The 18,772-nt window shown below is 42.0% G+C and overlaps 1 protein-coding gene across 2 annotated transcripts in view; it reads right to left on the bottom strand.

The window, feature by feature from the left end:
- Window positions 1–18,772, bottom strand: part of CRPPA (CDP-L-ribitol pyrophosphorylase A) — a 326,415-nt gene that overhangs the window by 191,216 nt on the left and 116,427 nt on the right. The gene's annotated exons all lie outside the window — the stretch shown is intronic.

Below are 18,772 nucleotides of genomic sequence, written 5' to 3'. Positions count from 1 at the left end.
GGTCACCGGGTGGCCCCGCCCCCCCGTTAAGAACTGTCAGACGAGGAGCGCCGTCACACAGCGGGAGCCTCCCTCCATGCCAGCATGGGTGCAGAGCGGCCCGGAGAAGAAAATGAAGAAGAGAAGAAAAGAAGAAGAGAAGAAGAGAAGATGAAGAAGAAGAGAAGAGCGGGAGCCTCCCCCCATGCCATGGGTGCGGAGCGGCCCGAGGAGAAGAAGATAGAAGACGCCGCGGAGGAGATGCTGGACGAGAACGCCGGAGGAAGAACCAGAAGAGCCAGAAGAACCAGAAGATGAAGGAAGATAGAAGAAAGAAGAAGTATTTAAATAAAGGAATTGTCAAAAACTGTCTCTTGTCATTTTTAACATTTTTGACAGTTTTTTAGTGAAATGGTAGGTACCCCCTTACCATTTCACACAGGGGGGGGGCCAGGATCTGGGGGTCCCCTTGTTAAAGGGGCCTTCCAGATTCCGATAAGCCCCCTGCCCGCAGACCCCCACAACCACCGGCCAGGGTTGTGGGGATGAGGCCCTTGTCCTCATCAACATGGGGACAAGGTGTTTTGGGGGGCTACCCCAAAGCACCCTTCCAATGTTGAGGGCATGTGGCCTGGTACGGTTCAGGAGGGGGGGGGCCACACTCTCGTCCCCCCCTCTTTTCCTGCGGCCTGCCAGGTTGCGTGCTCGGATAAGGGTCTGGTATGGATTTTTGGGGGGACCCCACGCCGTTTTTTTTTTTTTTTGGCGCGGGGTTCCCCTTAAAATCCATACCAGACCTGAAGGGCCTGGTATGGAATTTAGGGGGACTCCCACGTCATTTTTTTTTTTTAATTTTGGTTCGGGGTTCCTCTTTGGGGAATTCCCATGCCGTTTTTATCAATGAACTTCTATGTGTATTGTCGGCAAAGCAATAGCCGCGGGTAGTTTTAAATGAGTTTTATCCTTCAAAATGTCATTTTGCTGTCAGACTGTTCTAAACACAGGAAACATGCGCCCCTTTACAGGCATAATATAGACACCCCCCAGGTACGAAATTTAAAGGGATATTACACTTTTATTGTTTGACTTTAAGCATTATTAAAATCACTGCTCCTGAAAAAACGGCCATTTTAAAACTTTTTTTTGCATTGATCCATGTCCCCTGGGGCAGGACCTGGGTCCCCAAACACTTTTTATGACAATAACTTGCATATTAGCCTTTAAAATTAGCACTTTTGATTTCTCCCATAGACTTTTAAAGGGTGTTCCGCGGCATTCGAATTTGCCGCGAACACCCCAAATTGTTCGCTGTTCGGCAAACTTGCGAACAGCCAATGTTCGAGTCGAACATGAGTTCGACTCGAACTCGAAGCTCATCCCTACTATGGAGGAGTGCGGGCTGTAGCAAGATGGCGGTGACGAAACGGCACATCCGTTACACACTCTGACGGGTCGCCAAATCTGACGAAACAGCGGCAAACAGATCGCCAAATCTGACGAAACAGCGGCAAGCAGACATCTTGTTACACCCACCAAAGTCTTGCATTTCACACTTATTTTTAACAGTAAACTCAGCTTATATAGTGAAATACCGTATTTAAAAATCTAACTGTTTAAATGTTGAATTTTAAAAGCAGCGGTGAGCCTGCTGATGTCACACGTTTGTTAATATGACAGAACACCACTGCTTTGAAAAATCAACATCAAAACAGTCTGACGGATTTCACAATACTGAATTTCATTATATAAGCTGAGTTTACTGTTAAAAATACAGTGCCTTGCAAAAGTATTCACCCCCCTTGGCTTGTTGCCTGTTTTGTTACATTACAGCCTTTAGTTCAATGTTTTTTTAAATCTGAATTATATGTGATGGATCAGAACACAATAGTCTAAGTTGGTGAAGTAAAATTTGAAAAATATATACATAAAACTATTTTTCAGAAATAAAAAAACTGATAATTGTCATGTGCGTATGTATTCACCCCCTTTCTTATGAAGCCCATAAAAAGCTCTGGTTTAACCAATTACCTTCAGAAGTCACATAATTAGTGAAATGATGTCCACCTGTGTGCAATCTAAGTGTCACATGATCTGTCATTACATATACACACCTTTTTGAAAGGCCCCAGAGGCTGCAACACCTAAGCAAGAGGCACCACTAACCAAACACTGCCATGAAGACCAAGGAACTCTCCAAACAAGTAAGGGATAATGTTGTTGAGACGTACAAGTCAGGGTTAGGTTATAAAACAATATCCAAATCTTTGATGATCCCTAGGAGCACCATCAAATTTATCATAACCAAATAGAAAGAACATGGCACAACAGCAAACCTGCCAAGAGACGGCCGCACACCAAAACTCACGGACCGGGCAAGGAGGGCATTATTCAGAGAGGCAGCACAGAGACCTACGGTAACCCTGGAGGAGCTGCAGAGTTCCACAGCAGAGACTGGAGTATCTGTACATAGGACGACAATAAGCCGTACGCTCCATAGAGTTGGGCTTTATGGCAGAGTGGCCAGAAGAAAGACATTACTTTCAGCAAAAAACCAAAATGGCACGTTTTGCATTTGCGAAAAGGCATGTGGGAGACTCCCAAAATGTATGGAGGAAGGTGCTCTGGTCTGATGAGACTGATATTGAACTTTTTGGCCATCAAAGAAAACGCTATGTCTGGTGCAAACCCAACACATCATATCACTCAAAGAACACCATCCCCACCGTGAAACATGGTGGTGGCAGCATCATGCTGTGGGGATGTTTTTCAGCAGTCGGGACTGGGAAACTGGTCAGAGTTGAGAGAAAAATGGATGGTGCTAAATACAGGGATATTCTTGAGCAAACTAAACAATAAGAATGATTTCGCGCAGTGGTCCAATTATCTGAGGAATTCTCCTCTAAATGTGATATAGTGAAACAATTATAACAGGACTACCAAAGTGCATAGAGTGCATTCAATAAAAAAAGTGATCATAAATATATGGTTGGTAAATATAGATAAAAATAAGAATAGAATGACTGGTGAATAATAACAAAGATGCTGATGAGTAATAAATCAATGATAATCAATTGTGCGATATAAAACGAATAGTCCAAAAAAAGTGAAATGGAAAAGCTATGTCCTCCTGGGAAGTTGAATTGTACTAAAAAGTCATGAATATGGGACAAATGTAATTCCAATGGTTGACTTCTTAGTAGTAAAACAGTTGTGTTGCCCATACAAAACTTCATACAATTAATTAGATGTGGTCTCCCAGAACTCTCACCTCAAAGCTGATTAATTATTGCATCTGTGAGTTCGGGTCTGCAAATACTGCCACTGTTGTAAGTAGTTGGCGGATAGATTGTAGATTTCTCCTTAACGGTCCTCTGCTGAATTCCTATAAAGCTCTGGTGTTACCAACACCGTGATAGGGTGAGGAAAGGAGAAAAGAAGGGGGCTCCACTAGTGTAGTATGTTAAAAGTGCAGGGGTATTTATTAAGAATATGTAGTGGACTCTTACATTGTATTGAATAATTAAAAGCGAAATAGAAAAGACAAAGATTGTGTGGCGCTCTCAGCACCCTCTCACTTCTCCTCCTGTGTACGTCTCGCTCCGGCCACTCCCTTTACTCCCTCTATTCTTGAGCAAAACCTGTACCACTCTGTGTGTGATTTGAGGCTAGGACGGAGGTTCACCTTCCAGCAGGATAATGACCCATAAAGCAACACTTGAGTGGTTTAAGAGGAAACATGTAAATGTGTTGGGATGGCCTAGTCAAAGCCCAGACCTCAGTCCAATAGAAAATCTGTGGTCAGACTTAAAGATTTCTGTTCACAAGTGCAAACCATCCAACTTGAAGGAACTGGAGCAGTTTTGCAAGGAGGAATGGGCAAAAAATCCCAGTGGTAAGATGTGGCAAGCTCATAGAGTCTTATCCAAAGTGACTTGGAGCTGTGATAGCCGCAAAAGGTGGCTCTACAAAGTATTGACTTTAGAGGGGTGAATAGTTATGCACATTGACTTTTTCTATTATTTTGTCCTATTTGTTGTTTGCTTCACAATAAAAAAAAAATCTTCAAAGTTGTGGGCATGTTCTGTAACTTAAATGATGTAAATCCTCAAACAATCCATGATAATTCCAGGTTATGAGGCAACAAAACACGAAAAATGCCAAGGGGGGTGAATACTTTTGCAAGGCACTGTAATGCCCCGTAAACACGGTCGGACATTGATCGCACATTCCGACAACAAAATCCTAGGATTTTTTCCGACGGATGTTGGCTCAAACTTGTCTTGCATACACACGGTCACACAAAGTTGTCGGAAAATCCGATCATTCTGAACGCGGTGACGTAAAACATGTACGTCGGGAATATAAACGGGGCAGTGGCCAATAGCTTTCATCTCTTTATTTATTCTGAGCATGCGTGGTACTTTGTGCGTCGGATTTGTGTACACACGATTGGAAATTCCGACAACGGATTTTGTTGTCAGAAAATTTTATAGCCTGCTCTCAAACTTCGTGTGTTGGAAAATCCAATGGAAAATGTGTGATGGAGCCCACACACGGTCGGAATTTCCGACAACAAGGTCCTATCACACATTTTCCGTCGGAAAATCCGACCGTGTGTACGGGGCATAAGTGTGAAATGCAAGACTCCGGTGGGTGTAACAAGATGTCCGCTGCTTTATTGAAATCTATATTGGGGAGATCGATGCTTGTAACTCCCCCCCCCACCGCCGCACCGATCATCCCAGACTGCCCAAGTATCGGATCAAGCATCGGAGCTTTTGCTTGAGTACAAGTACTCGGTATCGGGACAACCCTACCCAATAGAGTACATATGTACTGTCTCTTTTTCTTGGATGAGTGTACAGTGGGCGTGGCTCAGACTACCCAGCCTGCATATGGAAAACGCTCAGCGAGGGTGTTCCCAGAACAGTAGGTTACCAGCAACTGGATGATTTCATGCGAAGGGGTGTTCTGCAGATCTGTCCGCACATGCTAAGGCGTCGTTTTTCAATTTTGACTGGAGTGACTTTTATATATCGTTCCGCATTATAAAAGATACAGGTAATCTGCTGACCAAACAAGACTAAAATAACTTTTCTAACTATATCATATCTTTGCTGTAGGTAAAAAAAAAATTATGATGCCAATCTTTCAGCTCATAGCAAGTCAAGTAAGCATGACAAGCCGCTGACAAATGAACTGTCACTCTCCTCGACACGTTTCTCCGTCTCTCAGTGACTTTTGTCTCTCTTTCAGCTTATCCCGCTGTGTGCTCGCAAAGGTCACCCAAAGCTTACACAAACTTCCGCAACACTTAGCAATCTTCCTGCGGGAACGTGTGGAGACCTGCACCGTGTGATAAAACCACTTTCATCACATTTTTTTTATCAGTAAACATTTACAGCAAAAATACAGGAGCAAGGCTCCAGATGATTAAAGCTTCTCGTCTTTACGCACAATTACACAAAGTTTTTAAAATGAAGAGTACGATTAGATTTTTTTTTAAATGTCTCAAACTATATATACAGTCAAAACTATTTTTTCAGTTTTGGATACAGTAGGGAGGGGTTGAAACTTATGTTAGTTTTTTTTGCTGTCTTTCTCCCATTGGGGAGATTTTCCTCATAAAAGTGAGTACACCCCTCACATTTTTCTAAATATTTTATTCTATCTTTTCATGTGACAACACTGAAGAAATGACACTTTGCTACAATGTAAAGTAGTGAGTGTATAGCTTGTATAACAGTGTACATTTGCTGTCCCCTCAAAATAACTCAACACACAGCCATTAATGTCTAAACCGCTGGCAACAAAAGTGAGGACACCCCTAAGTGAGAATGTATAAATTGGGCCCAAAGTGTCAATTCCCAGCACTGCCTTAACCCTCTTGGGCATGGAGTTCACCAGAGCTTCACAGGTTGTCACTGTAGTCCTCTTCCACTCCTCCATGACGACATCACGGAGCTGTTGGATGTTAGAGACCTTGCGCTCCTCCACCTTCTGTTTGAGGATGCAAAACAGATGCTCAATAGGGTTTAGGTCTGGAGACATGCTTGGCCAGTCCATAACCTTTACCCTCAGCTTCTTTAGCAAGGCAGTGGTCATCTTGGAGGTGTGTTTGGGGTCGATATGCTAGAATACTGCCCTGCGGCCCAGTCTCCGAAGGGAGGGGATCATGCTCTGCTTCAGTATGTCACAGTACATGTTGGCATTCATGGTTCCCTCAATGAACTGTAGCTTCCAAGTGCCGGCAGCACTCATGCAGCCCCAGACCATGACACTCCCACCACCATGCTTGACTGTAGACAAGACACACTTGTCTTTGTACTCCTCACCTGGTTGCCCCCACACACGCTTGACACCATCTAAACCAAATAAGTTTATCTTGGTCTCATCAGACCACAGGACATGGTTCCAGTAATCCATGTCCTTAGTTTGCTTGTCTTCAGCAAACTGTTTGTGGGCTTTCCTTCTGGGACAACAGCCATGCAGACCAATTTGATGCAGTGTGCAGCGTATGGTCTGAGCACTGACAGGCTGACCCCCCACCCCTTCAACCTCTGCAGCAATGCTGGCAGCACTCATACGTCTATTTCCCAAAGACAACCTCTGGATATGATGCTGATCACGTGCACTCAACTTCTTTGGTCGACCATGGCGAGGCCTGTTCTGAGTGGAACCTGTCCTGTTAAACCGCTGTATGGTCTTGGCCACCGTGCTGCAGCTCAGTTTCAGGCTCTTGGCAATCTTCTTATAGCCTAGGCCATCTTTATGTAGAGCAACAATTCTTTTATCAGATCCTCAGAGAGTTCTTTGCCATGAGATGCCATGTTGAACTTCCAGTGACTAGTATGAGAGAGTGAGAGCGATAACATCAAATTTAACACACCTGCTCCCCATTCACACCCGAGACCTTGTAACACTAATGAGTCACATTACACCGGGGAGGGAAAATGGCTAATTGGGCCCAATTTGGACATTTTCACTTAGGGGTGTACTCACTTTTGTTGCCAGCGGTTTAGACATTAATGGCTGTGTGTTGAGTTATTTTGAGGGGACAGCAAATTTACACTGTTATACAAGCTGTACACTCACTACTTTACATTGTAGCAAAGTGTCATTTCTTCAGTGTTGTCACATGAAAAGATATAATAAAATATATACAATAATGTGAGGGGTGTACTCACTTTTGTGAGATATTGTATATAGCAACCTGCAGCTAACTACACACATTGCACTAAAGCCTGGTACACACCAAGAAAAAAACTGACAGCTTAGGTTGGAGCCACTGTACTAACAGTCCCACGTTAGTACATCGATCTCCCCCACTGAGCTGTTGTGTTCTGACGGCTGCTCGTTTTCCAGCATGCTCATTTGGCTGACATACACACACGGGCCAATAAAAACCGCCCGATGTCTCCCAATATTTGGCCCATGTGTGCTAGGCATTAGTGTCAAGGTGGGCAGCAAAGCAGTGACCAAAGCAACATTACAGGCCGTTCCCTCAGTGCGGGGTCCATGTATGGCTCCCAAGGTTTTACCAAAATTGCACCTATCCAAATCCACTGCATCTATTGTTGTAATAGAAGTCATTGAGTGGTTGATTGAAGAATCCAAAGTAAAAAAAAATACCTAACTAAGCACAGAACGATTTCTCCTTAAGGGAGAAGAGGTACAACACCTTAGGACATTAGCAAACAACTGAGGTCTCACGAAGTAGGGTAGGGTTCTAGGGGTACACCCAGGGGTCGTGTCCAGCAAAGTTGCCAGGGTCCAAGCACCTAAAGGTAGCAGCCTATAACCCAGGGTCTATGAATATCCAGTGTTTGTCCTGTAATGTACAATTAAGACAAGGAAAGCAGAGGGCAAAGGACTAGTCACCAGTATTGCCTGTGGTCTAGTTGCAGTTGATCTTTTCCCCATTACTGGTTTAGCATGCAGCAGAAGTTTAGAAAGGACATATCAACAGAATGAATCAAGTAGAAGCAGGGTAATTCTTGCACTGCAGATCATCAGGTAGAGTTTACTCTCCAGCAAGGGGAACAGTGAGCAGCCCAGTAGTGGCATCACCAAATCTCACTCCGAATCTGAGACTAGCAGTCAGAGTGATCTCACACTCATGGTAGAGGAGTGATTAGGCATAGGAAGTGCACTATTTTTCAGGAGGAATTTAAGACAAAAGATTTTCTGCATAGGCTTATTAAACATTACTTAAAAACTTAGATGTTTCCTTCTGTGATTGTAACCATATTAGTGCACTAGCAGCAAAAATAATTAAGCACTGTCCTTGATACTTTTGTATTTGCACTAACATCCAAATTTGCAGGACAAGCTTTTTCGGAGTGTAGCCCCTTCTTCAAGCAGTACTCTTATGCCCCGTACACACGGTCGGAAATGTGTGATAGGACCTTGTTGTGGGAAATTCCGACCGTGTGTAGGCTCCATCACACATTTTCCATCGGATTTTCCAGCACACAAAGTTTGAGAGCAGGATATAAAATTTTCCGGCAACAAAATCCGTTGTCGGAATATCCGATCGCGTGTACACAAATCCGACGCACAAAGTGCCACGCATGCTCAGAATAAATAAAGCGATGAAAGCTATTGGCTACTGCCCCGTTTATAGTCCCAACGTACGTGTTTTACGTCACCGCGTTCAGAACGATCGGATTTTCCGACAACTTTGTGTGACCGTGTGTATGCAAGACAAGTTTGAGCCAACATCCGTCGGAAAAAATCCTAGGATTTTGTTGTCGGAATGTCCGATCAATGTCTGACCGTGTGTACGGGGCATAAGAGCTTGAAGTACCTCGAGTACTGCTTGGACCCTGAAGAAGGGGTTACACCCAGTAAGCTTGCCTTGAAAATTTGGATGTTAGTGCAAATAAAAAAGTATTAAAAACAGTACTCCGTTTAGATGTTTCCTATAACATGGAAAATTTACATTTTTTGAGTTCAGTTCCACTTAAATAGCTTTGCGTTCTCTATACACTATATTGTCAAAAGTATTGGGATGCCTGGCTTTACACGCACAATAATTTTAATGGCATCCCAGTCTTAGTCCGAAGGGTCAATATTGAGTTGGCTCACCCTTTGCAGCTATAACAGCTTCAACTCTTCTGGGAAGGCTGTCCACAAGGTTTAGGAGTGTGTCTATGGGAATGTTTGACCATTCTAGAAGCACATTTGTGAGGTCAGGCACTGATGTTGCACGAGAAGGCCTGGCTGGCAGTCTCCACTCTAATTCATCCCAAAGGTGTTCTATCCGGTTGAGGTCAGGACTCTGTGCAGGCCAGTCAAGTTCCTCCACCCCAAACTCACTCATCCACACTATATTGCCAAAAGTTTTGGGCCACCCCTCCAAATCATTTGGTGGAGGGGGGATTATGGTGTGGGGTTGTTTTTCAGGGGTTGGGCTTGGCCCCTTAGTTCCAGTGAAGGGACCTCTTAAGGCCTCAGTATACCAAGACATTTTGGACAATTTCATGCTCCCAACTTTGTGGGAACAGTTTGGGGATGGCCCCTTCCCATTCCAACATGACTGCTCACCAGTGCACAAAGCAAGGTCCACAAAGACATGGATTGGTGAGTTTGGGGAGGAGGAACTTAACTGACCTGCAGAGAGTCCTGATCTCAACCACATAGAACACCTTTGGGATGAATTAGAGGGGAGACTGTGAGCCAGGCCTTCTCGTACAACCTCACAAATGCTAAGTGTACAGACTAAGACTGAGATGCCAGTAAAATTCATGTGCATGTAAAGGCAGGCATCCCAATACTTTTGGCAATATAGTGTATGTTTCAATAAAATCACTTGGGCTGAAAACCCAAATGTTCTTTCACTACAGGTCCACTTTAATCTTCTTGGGATAATGCCAATATGGCCCTGGAAGTTGTGGAATGAGCCCACATGTGGCCATCTCCAGTGTTCATTTCTGACTTGTACAAAGGAGAATATATATGGTTTTCATGTATATTGTCTTTCTTTTTGATTCATTTATCAAAACCTAAAAATTACATTTCAAAAGATTTTTTTTATTTTTAGTCAAGTAAATATTGATTTTTAAATATGATTTTTTGCGGTTTCATATCCAGCCACCAGGCAGAACCTGTGGTTGGTTATTATATGATTTCCAGCCTATCCTTAGCTCCTTCTGTTGAAAAAGAATCTTATTGTATATACAGCCCCAGTAGCTCAAGATGGATTTAAACACAGAAGCAAAACAGTAAAGGAAGAGGGTCCCCCTGCCCCACTTTACACAGAAGCAGAAGAGTCAAAGCAGAGCGTCCCCCTTCCCTACTTTACCTGTTAAAATGGCTTCATAGAAAGCTTTAAAGGGCAAAACATGTTGCAACTTGGAGCTTGCACAAAGATTACTCTGTTTTCTCCAAGCAACCTAACAGAAAGGTGGGGAAGCAAAAGACAGGTGAGTAAATGTGGATGGTGGGGCCAGCATTAAAAATCAACCTGCTATTTCGCCCTGTACAAACAAGATACAAGTTTGCTCTAAATATTTATGAAAATATGAAACTGGCCTAAAATGGTTATAACTTATATTTAAACTGGACAGAAAACACATCTGTCATTTCTTTAATCATGCTCAACACTCAGAACTATCCCTCTAGCAGTTCATTAATCCTACTTAGCAAAAAAGAAAGGAAAAAAAAAAGAATCTCTAAAAAACCAACCCACAAAAAAAAATTAAAATGAGAACATATGAAGGAAAAGCACAAATGCAGAAAGGTTGACCAATGTGACTGATTAAAAGTTAAGTATACCACAAAAACAAAGTAAAATGGGAACATACGAAGGAAAAAGCAGAAGTTAACCAATGTGGGGCAGGGCGGGGTCGAGGGCTGGGGGGCTTGGTGGTAGTGGTGGGGGTTAAAAAAAAATAAGGAACACACAAAAGAAACTAAAGTGAGAACGCACAAAGGAAAAAAAATATTGACCAATGTGGGGGGGTGGATTAAAACTTCAGGAAATTAAATAAAAACAATAAAATAAAGAAAATAAAGAAACAAAAGCAGAAAAGTTAACCAATGTGGTGGGGTGGATTAAAAATTAAGGAAAAGCAGAAGAGTTTCCAATAGCTCTTCCTGTGAGGCTGATACTATTGATGGCGTATTTGAAGGGGGGGGGGGGGGCTTGGTGGTAGTGGTGGGGTTTTAAAAATATTAAGGAACACACAAAAGAAACTAAAGTGAGAATACCCAAAGGGAAAAAAAATATTGTCCAATGTGGTGGGGCGGATTAAAAATGAAGGAAAAGCAGAAGCAATTCCAATAGAGCTTCCTGTGAGGTTGATACTATTGATGACGTATTTGAGTGGACTCAAGGGGGAGGGGGTGGGGGGCATGGTGGTAGTGGTGGGGTTTAAAAAAAAATTAAGGAACACACAAAAGAAACTAAAGTGAGAACACGCAAAGGAAAAAAAAAATATTGACCAATGCAGGGGGTGGATTAAAACTTCAGGAAATGAAATAAAAACAATAAAATAAATAAAATAAAAAAACAAAAGCAGAAAAGTTGACCAATGTGGTGGGGAGGATTAAAAATTAAGGAAAAGAGATTCAAATAGCTCTTCCTCTGAGATTGATACTATTGATGACGTATTTGAAGGGTGGGGGGGCTTGGTGGTAGTGGTGGGGTTTAAAAAAAATTTAGGAACACACAAAAGAAACTAAAGTGAGAATATGCAAAGGAAAAAAAAATATTGACCAATGCGGGGGGTGGATTAAAACTTCAGGAAACGAAATAAAAAACAATAAAAGAAATAAAAGAAAAAAAGAAAAGTTGACCAATGTGGTGGGGCGCATTAAAAATGAAGGAAAAGCAGAAGCAATTCCAATAGCTCTTCCTGTGAGGTTGATACTATTGATGACGTATTTGAGTGGACTCAAGGGGGAGGGGGTGGGGGGCATGGTGGTAGTGGTGGGGTTTAAAAAAAAATTAAGGAACACACAAAAGAAACTAAAGTGAGAACACGCAAAGGAAAAAAAAAATATTGACCAATGCAGGGGGTGGATTAAAACTTCAGGAAATGAAATAAAAACAATAAAATAAATAAAATAAAAAAACAAAAGCAGTGGTGGGGAGGATTAAAAATTAAGGAAAAGCAGAAGAGATTCAAATAGCTCTTCCTCTGAGATTGATACTATTGCTGACGTATTTGAAGGGTGGGGGGGCTTGGTGGTAGTGGTGGGGTTTAAAAAAAATTTTGGAACACACAAAAGAAACTAAAGTGAGAATACGCAAAGGAAAAAAAAATATTGACCAACGTGGGGGGTGGATTAAAACTTCAGGAAACAAAATAAAAAACAATAAAAGAAATAAAAGAAAAGAAAAAAGAAAAGTTGACCAATGTGGTGGGGCGGATTAAAAATGAAGGAAAAGCAGAAGCGATTCCAATAGCTCTTCCTGTGAGGTTGATACTATTGATGACGTATTTGAGTGGACTCAAGGGGGAGGGGGTGGGGGGCATGGTGGTAGTGGTGGGGTTTAAAAAAAAATTAAGGAACACACAAAAGAAACTAAAGTGAGAACACACAAAGGAAAAAAAAAATATTGACCAATGCAGGGGGGTGGATTAAAACTTCAGGAAATGAAATAAAAACAATAAAATAAATAAAATAAAAAAACAAAATCAGAAAAGTTGACCAATGTGGTGGGGAGGATTAAAAATTAAGGAAAATCAGAAGAGATTCAAATAGCTCTTCCTTTGAGGTTGATACTATTGATGACGTATTTGAAGGGTGGGGGGCTTGGTGGTAGTGGTGGGGTTTAAAAAAAATTTAGGAACACACAAGAGAAACTAAAGTGAGAATACGCAAAGGAAAAATAAAAATATTGACCAATGTGGGGGGTGGATTAAAACTTCAGGAAATGAAATAAAAACAATAAAAGAAATAAAAGAAAAAAAGAAACGTTGACCAATGTGGTGGGGCGGATTAATAAATTAAGGAAAAGCAGAAGAGATTCCAATAGCTCTTCCTGTGAGGTTGATACTATTGATGACGTATTTGAGTGGACTAATCGCATTCTTCAGGTGGAGGAATAAGTAAAGCATGAAGCAAAGAATTATACTGGGGAAACACTAAAAAGGACAGGTAAAGATACCTACATGGCCACAGACAGTCAAAGTGCTACCAGTCTGTCATCAAAAAATTGAGTAAGCGGGATAAAGACAAAAAAGCCCTGAAGTGATGAAGAGTCACTCCGAAGCAGCAATTATCCGACGTAGGTGAAAACAAGAAACTCGTCAAAAACTTAAAAGCTGAACAAAACACAGCCTTGGGATCTAACATTCCGGGTCAAGGATTAGTTGGGTGCCACACAGGTCACGGCTGACATGGGAAAAGAGACGGAAAACTTTTGAAGGTAAACTAAGTGCTAGCTTCATCTAATATTACGCCAATGCAAATTCAGAACAATTATCTTTTCTAGGAAAAAAATGTGACATTTATAGGGCTCCTATATCTAAAACAGTAATTAGCATATTGTAGACGTCTAATCGCTAAATTCTCATTTGCTTTCAGTCCCTGTAACCCTTAAGCTTTCAATGAAAGACAACTGGGGATCTTTCTATGAAGGTTCTTGTTCAGATACTACCTGTTAAGCCGTCAACAGATGGATCAAATATAGGCAGATTAGCAGAGACCAGCCCAGATTCGATCCATTTATGGGCAGGTTGGTTGTATTGAAGTCGATCCATCAATTGACCTTCAGCACAAGCAGCCTGTCAGGATTTTTTCATGCAATCACTACCAGCGGTTATAACCACCAGCATTGATCATTCAGCAGGGAAGGCCCCTGGTCGGCAGAACACAATAGTGATGCAGGAGGGATTCCCCCATCAACACAGACTGTGTTGAGTGGGAACCAAGAAATTTGGTGGTAGAAGGAATGAAATTTGCATAATCTATGGGCTGCCTTATAGAGTGACAACATCCCTCCTAATTGTGCTCCTGTGTTGTCACGCGCAACACCTGGTGGTGATTAAAGTAGAAGTGCTGACACACATGGTGCAATAGCTTTAAATACATTATTATTATTATTATTATTATTACTATTATTATAGGTACTTACCCGTATTTATTGGCATATAACACGCACAGGCATATAACACGCACCTTCATTTTAGGAGGGAAGTTTCAGGAAAAAACTTAAATTTAAAATAAAGAACTTTGAAGCAAAATAAGAGTCAGTGCCCATCAATGCAGCCTCACCATTGCCCAATCTGCAGCCTCACCATTGCCCATCTGCAGCCTGGTTAATGCCATCTGCAGTTTCACAATTGCTCAACAATGCAGCCCGATCAATGCCCATATGCAGCCTCACCTCAGATTACTGCTGCCTCGGAGGGGACAGGGAGGGGGGCAGGACGAGCGCCATCAGATTACATACAGCGAGAATCTCCTGTTTACTTGGCGGCCTCTTTAATACAAAGTCCCGCCACCTGCACCGGCTTCCATGATAGACAGAACAGTGGTCCAATGCCGGCCCAGGAGATGGGACTTCCTATTACAGAGGCCGTTGAGTAAACAGGAGATTCTCGTTGTATGTAATCTGACGGCACTCATCCCGCCACCCTCCCCGTTCCCTCCTAGGCAGCCCAAATTGCAGTATCAGCGTATAACACGCACACACTATTTGCACCCGATTTTCAGGGTGAAAAAGTGCGTGTTATACGCCAATAACATATATACAGTATATAGCGTCATCAATTTACGTAATGTTTTACATACAGTATATTATACATTCACATCAGTCCCTGCCCTCGTAAAGCTTACAATCTAAGGTCCCTAACTCACATTCCTACTAGGGGCCAATTTAGACAGGAGCCAATTAACCTACCGACCCCCATTGAAAACGTCACCTATGACGAAACGCGCCTGGAAGGGCACGCACTGACGTCACCGCGCTGTTTGTGCAATACTTTTGTTCTCTAATAAACCTGGTAGACTGTATTACGCTATGGTCAGTTTCTCTTTTCATTGAGCTTACCTGGAGTAAATCCTTGTTATGGCCACGACCCAGAGAGACGCTTAAGCGGTTGCTAATACCAGGTCCGTTACCAGGTGGTCTGTGTGTGTTCAGCAGCCGTTCCTGCAGTCAAGGCTGCAGCTGGGTAACAGCCGATCGCTTTATATTGCCTACTATCTGGTAAGCAGGCAATTTACATGGTGTCGGGCACTTTCTTCATTATGTGTGAACTCACTGTGGTGCATATCAAGAACTAAAGTTATGGATTGTGATAAATCATGTTTATTTGTGGCTGCAACCTCTTCCATCCTACCAATTAAGCTACCAGCATGTCTTTGGAGTGTGGGAGGAAACCGGAGTACCCGGAGGAAACCCACACAGGCACAGGGAGAACATGCAGACTCCAGGCAGATAGTGCCATGGTTGGGATTTGGACCAACGACTCCAGTACTACTAGGTGGAAGCTTAATAGCTTTTTTCCTTGCACAGGTTTGCTTTAAAGGGAACACAACATAATGATTTTTTTTTTTGTAAATCCACTACAGAATGCAGAGCTTTCATCCACATCCTTGTTTTATTACTTAGTAAGCGTTTTTTATCCTTGCTGTATGAATTTGCATTAATAAAGGAATTACTATTTTTTGGAGTGCGGCTGTCCGGACTTTTTGTTCTATTTTTCTGCATATGGTGCATATCGAGCCGCACCCACACCTGAAGAGGGAGGAGATTGTTGGAAACACCTGGAGCGGGTTTTCCCTTTCCTTTATTACTTAGTAGGTAATTTACATAGAATAAGAATGAACGTCAGGAGTCCTGATTTCACTGACAGCGTGCTTGTTATAGGCCAGTAATTCAATAAGTAATGAAGCAAAGATTATGATACAGTTGTTGGATGTGTGGCATCACTGGACCAGGAATCTTAATATGTACAGTTGTGCTCATAAGTTTACATACCCTGGCAGAATTTATGATTTCTTGGCCATTTTTTCAGAGAATATGAATGATAACACAAAAACTTTTCTTTCACTCATGGTTAGTGTTTGGCTGAAGCCATTTATTATCAATCAACTGTGTTTTTACTCTTTTTAAATCATAATGGCAACAGAAACTACCCAAATGACCCTGATCAAAAGTTTACATACCCTGGTGATTTTGGCCTGATAACATGCAGACAAGTTGACACAAAGGGGTTTGAATGGCTAAAGGTAACCATCCTCACCTGTGATCGGTTTGCTTGTAATTAGTGTGTGTGTATAAAAGGTCAATGAGTTTCTGGACTCCTGACAGACCCTTGCATCTTTCATCCAGTGCTGCACTGACGTTTCTGGATTCTGAGTCATGGGGAAAGCGAAAGAATTGTTAAAGGATCTGCGGGAAAAGGTAGTTGAACTGTATAAAACAGGAAAGGGATATAAAAAGATATCCAAGGAATCGAGAATGCCAATCAGCAGTGTTCAAACTCTAATCAAGAAGTGGAAAATGAGGGGTTCTGTTGAAACCAAACCATGGTCAGGTAGACCAACTAAAATTTCAGCCACAACTGCCAGGAAAATTGTTCGGAATGCAAAGAAAAACCCACAAATAACTTCAGATAAAATACAGGACTCTCTGAAAACAAGTGGTGTGGCTGTTTCAAGATGCACAATAAGGAGGCACTTGAAGAAAGATGGGCTGCATGGTCGAGTCGCCAGAAGAAAGCCATTACTACACAAATGCCACAATGTATCCCGCTTACAATACGCCAAACAGCACAGAGACAAGCCTCAAACCTTCTGGCAGAAAGTCATTTGGAGTGTTGAGACCAAAATGTAGCTTTTTGGCCACAACCATAAATGCTACATTTGGAGAGGCCACAACAAGGCCTATGATGAAAGGTACGGAGGTGGATCGCTGATGTTTTGGGGATGTGTGAGCTATAGAGGCACAGGAAATTTGGACAAAATTGTTGGCAAGATGAATGCACTATGTGATCAAAAAATACTGGAGGAATATTTGCATTCATCAGCCAGGAAGCTGCGCATGGGACATACTTACACATTCCAACATGACAATGAACCAAAACACAAGGCCAAGTCGACCCGTCATTGGCTACAACAGAATAAAGTGAAGGTTCTGGAGTGGCCATCTCAGTCTCCTGACCTCAATATCATTGAGCCACTCTGGGGAGATCTCAGACGTGCAGTTCATGCAGGACAGCCCAAGAATTTACAGGAACTGGAGGCTTTTTGCCAAGAGGAATGGGCAGCTTTACCATCTGAGAAGATAAAGAGACTTGTCCACAAATACCACAAAAGACTTCAAAGCTGTCATTGATGTTAAAGGGGGCACGGTATTAAGAACTTTTGATCAGGGTCATTTGGGTAGTTTCTGTTGCCATTATGATTTAAAGAGTAAACACAGTTGACTGATAATAAATGGCTTCAGCCAAACACTAACTATGAGTTAGACCCCACACACAATATTAGATTTTCTGCAGATTTGTGTCTTCAGATTTACCAAAACCATATGAGGTCAAAACTTAAGAGTTTCAATTTGTATGCAATCTGGCAGGCCCTTGCACCACATGTTTTTGTTAAATCTGAAGACAAAAATCTGCAGGAAATCTAATAGTGTGTATGGGGGTCTGAAAGAAAAGTTTTGTTGTGTTATCATTCATAGTCTCTGAAAAATGGGCAAGAAATCATAAATTTTGCCAGGGTTCGTAAACTTATGAGCACATATTATAGAGACTTATAGCTTCTCAACGTGGACACTCAATGCACCAGCCCCACTGAGCGAACCCAGAAGACGATGATCGGGGCCACTCTGTGCAAAACGGACTGCACAGTGGAGGTAAATGACATGTTTGTTTTTTGTTTGTTTTTTCAAAACGAGAGTTTACAACCACTTTAAGATAAGAGAAATATCTACTTACGTGTAAATTCAATCTTGCAGTGCAGTACTGAACACTGACCACCCTCCCATCCATTTCTTGGTTTGCACTCCATTGCTTTCTACAAAGCTGGGGACCCATGGAGTATGGTAGGGTTATAGGGAAGGTGCTCAATGGGTGTGCCCTTTAAAGCTCTGCCAGTGTCCAATCAACCGAAGGTAGATGCTTATAACCCAATGTGTTTGAATAATCTGCCTGTGCCCTGTACTTTACTCCAGAATATAGAATTTACAGGTAAGTCATAATTCCTCTTATTTCTACAGTATTTGTAGAACTTCATGGCACAACAGAGCACTGTAGGACTTTATAACTGATTGTATGTGTGTTACGGTTATGTTTTTTTTATTATATTCCTCCTCCTTCCCCCTATCCATAAACACCATTTTTAAATGTGAAATATAAGCAGCAGAGGGGGCAACCTATTGAGATCAGCTGTTACTTTTTCCTGAGTGAGTAAAAAACAGCTTTGGATGAAGGTAGTCAGGATGGTGATGGAATTTCAATAAAGTGGTGCACTCAAAGGCATTGTACACTTTCAAACGTTTTTGCTGTTTTTACTAAGTACTAGTGAAGCTATATTCCCTGTGCTGTTTGTTTGCCTTACCCTGTAATGATGGACCCATATGTTGTAAAATTGTATAGTTTCATGGTTGATTGATTTGCTTATGTTTATGTATTGTTACAGCGAGCTTGTTCCTATTCGGCAAAACAAGACGAGACAACTTCCTGTTCCTGGTCACAATTCATTGCCACTTGTTCGGTTTTGCATCACAAATATGGAAGGGCTAGTCTAATAGAAAAAGAAAAACTTGTAGCTGACTCAGTGTGTCTGTGAATTCTCTGCCTGCTTGTGATTGTGTCAGATCTAATTACTT

The sequence above is a fragment of the Aquarana catesbeiana genome, linkage group LG05 (assembly GCF_042186555.1).
Source record: "Aquarana catesbeiana isolate 2022-GZ linkage group LG05, ASM4218655v1, whole genome shotgun sequence".
NCBI classification, from domain to species: domain Eukaryota; kingdom Metazoa; phylum Chordata; class Amphibia; order Anura; family Ranidae; genus Aquarana; species Aquarana catesbeiana.
The sequence above is the reverse complement of the archived record's forward strand: the minus strand, read 5'-3'. Positions and strand labels throughout refer to the sequence as shown.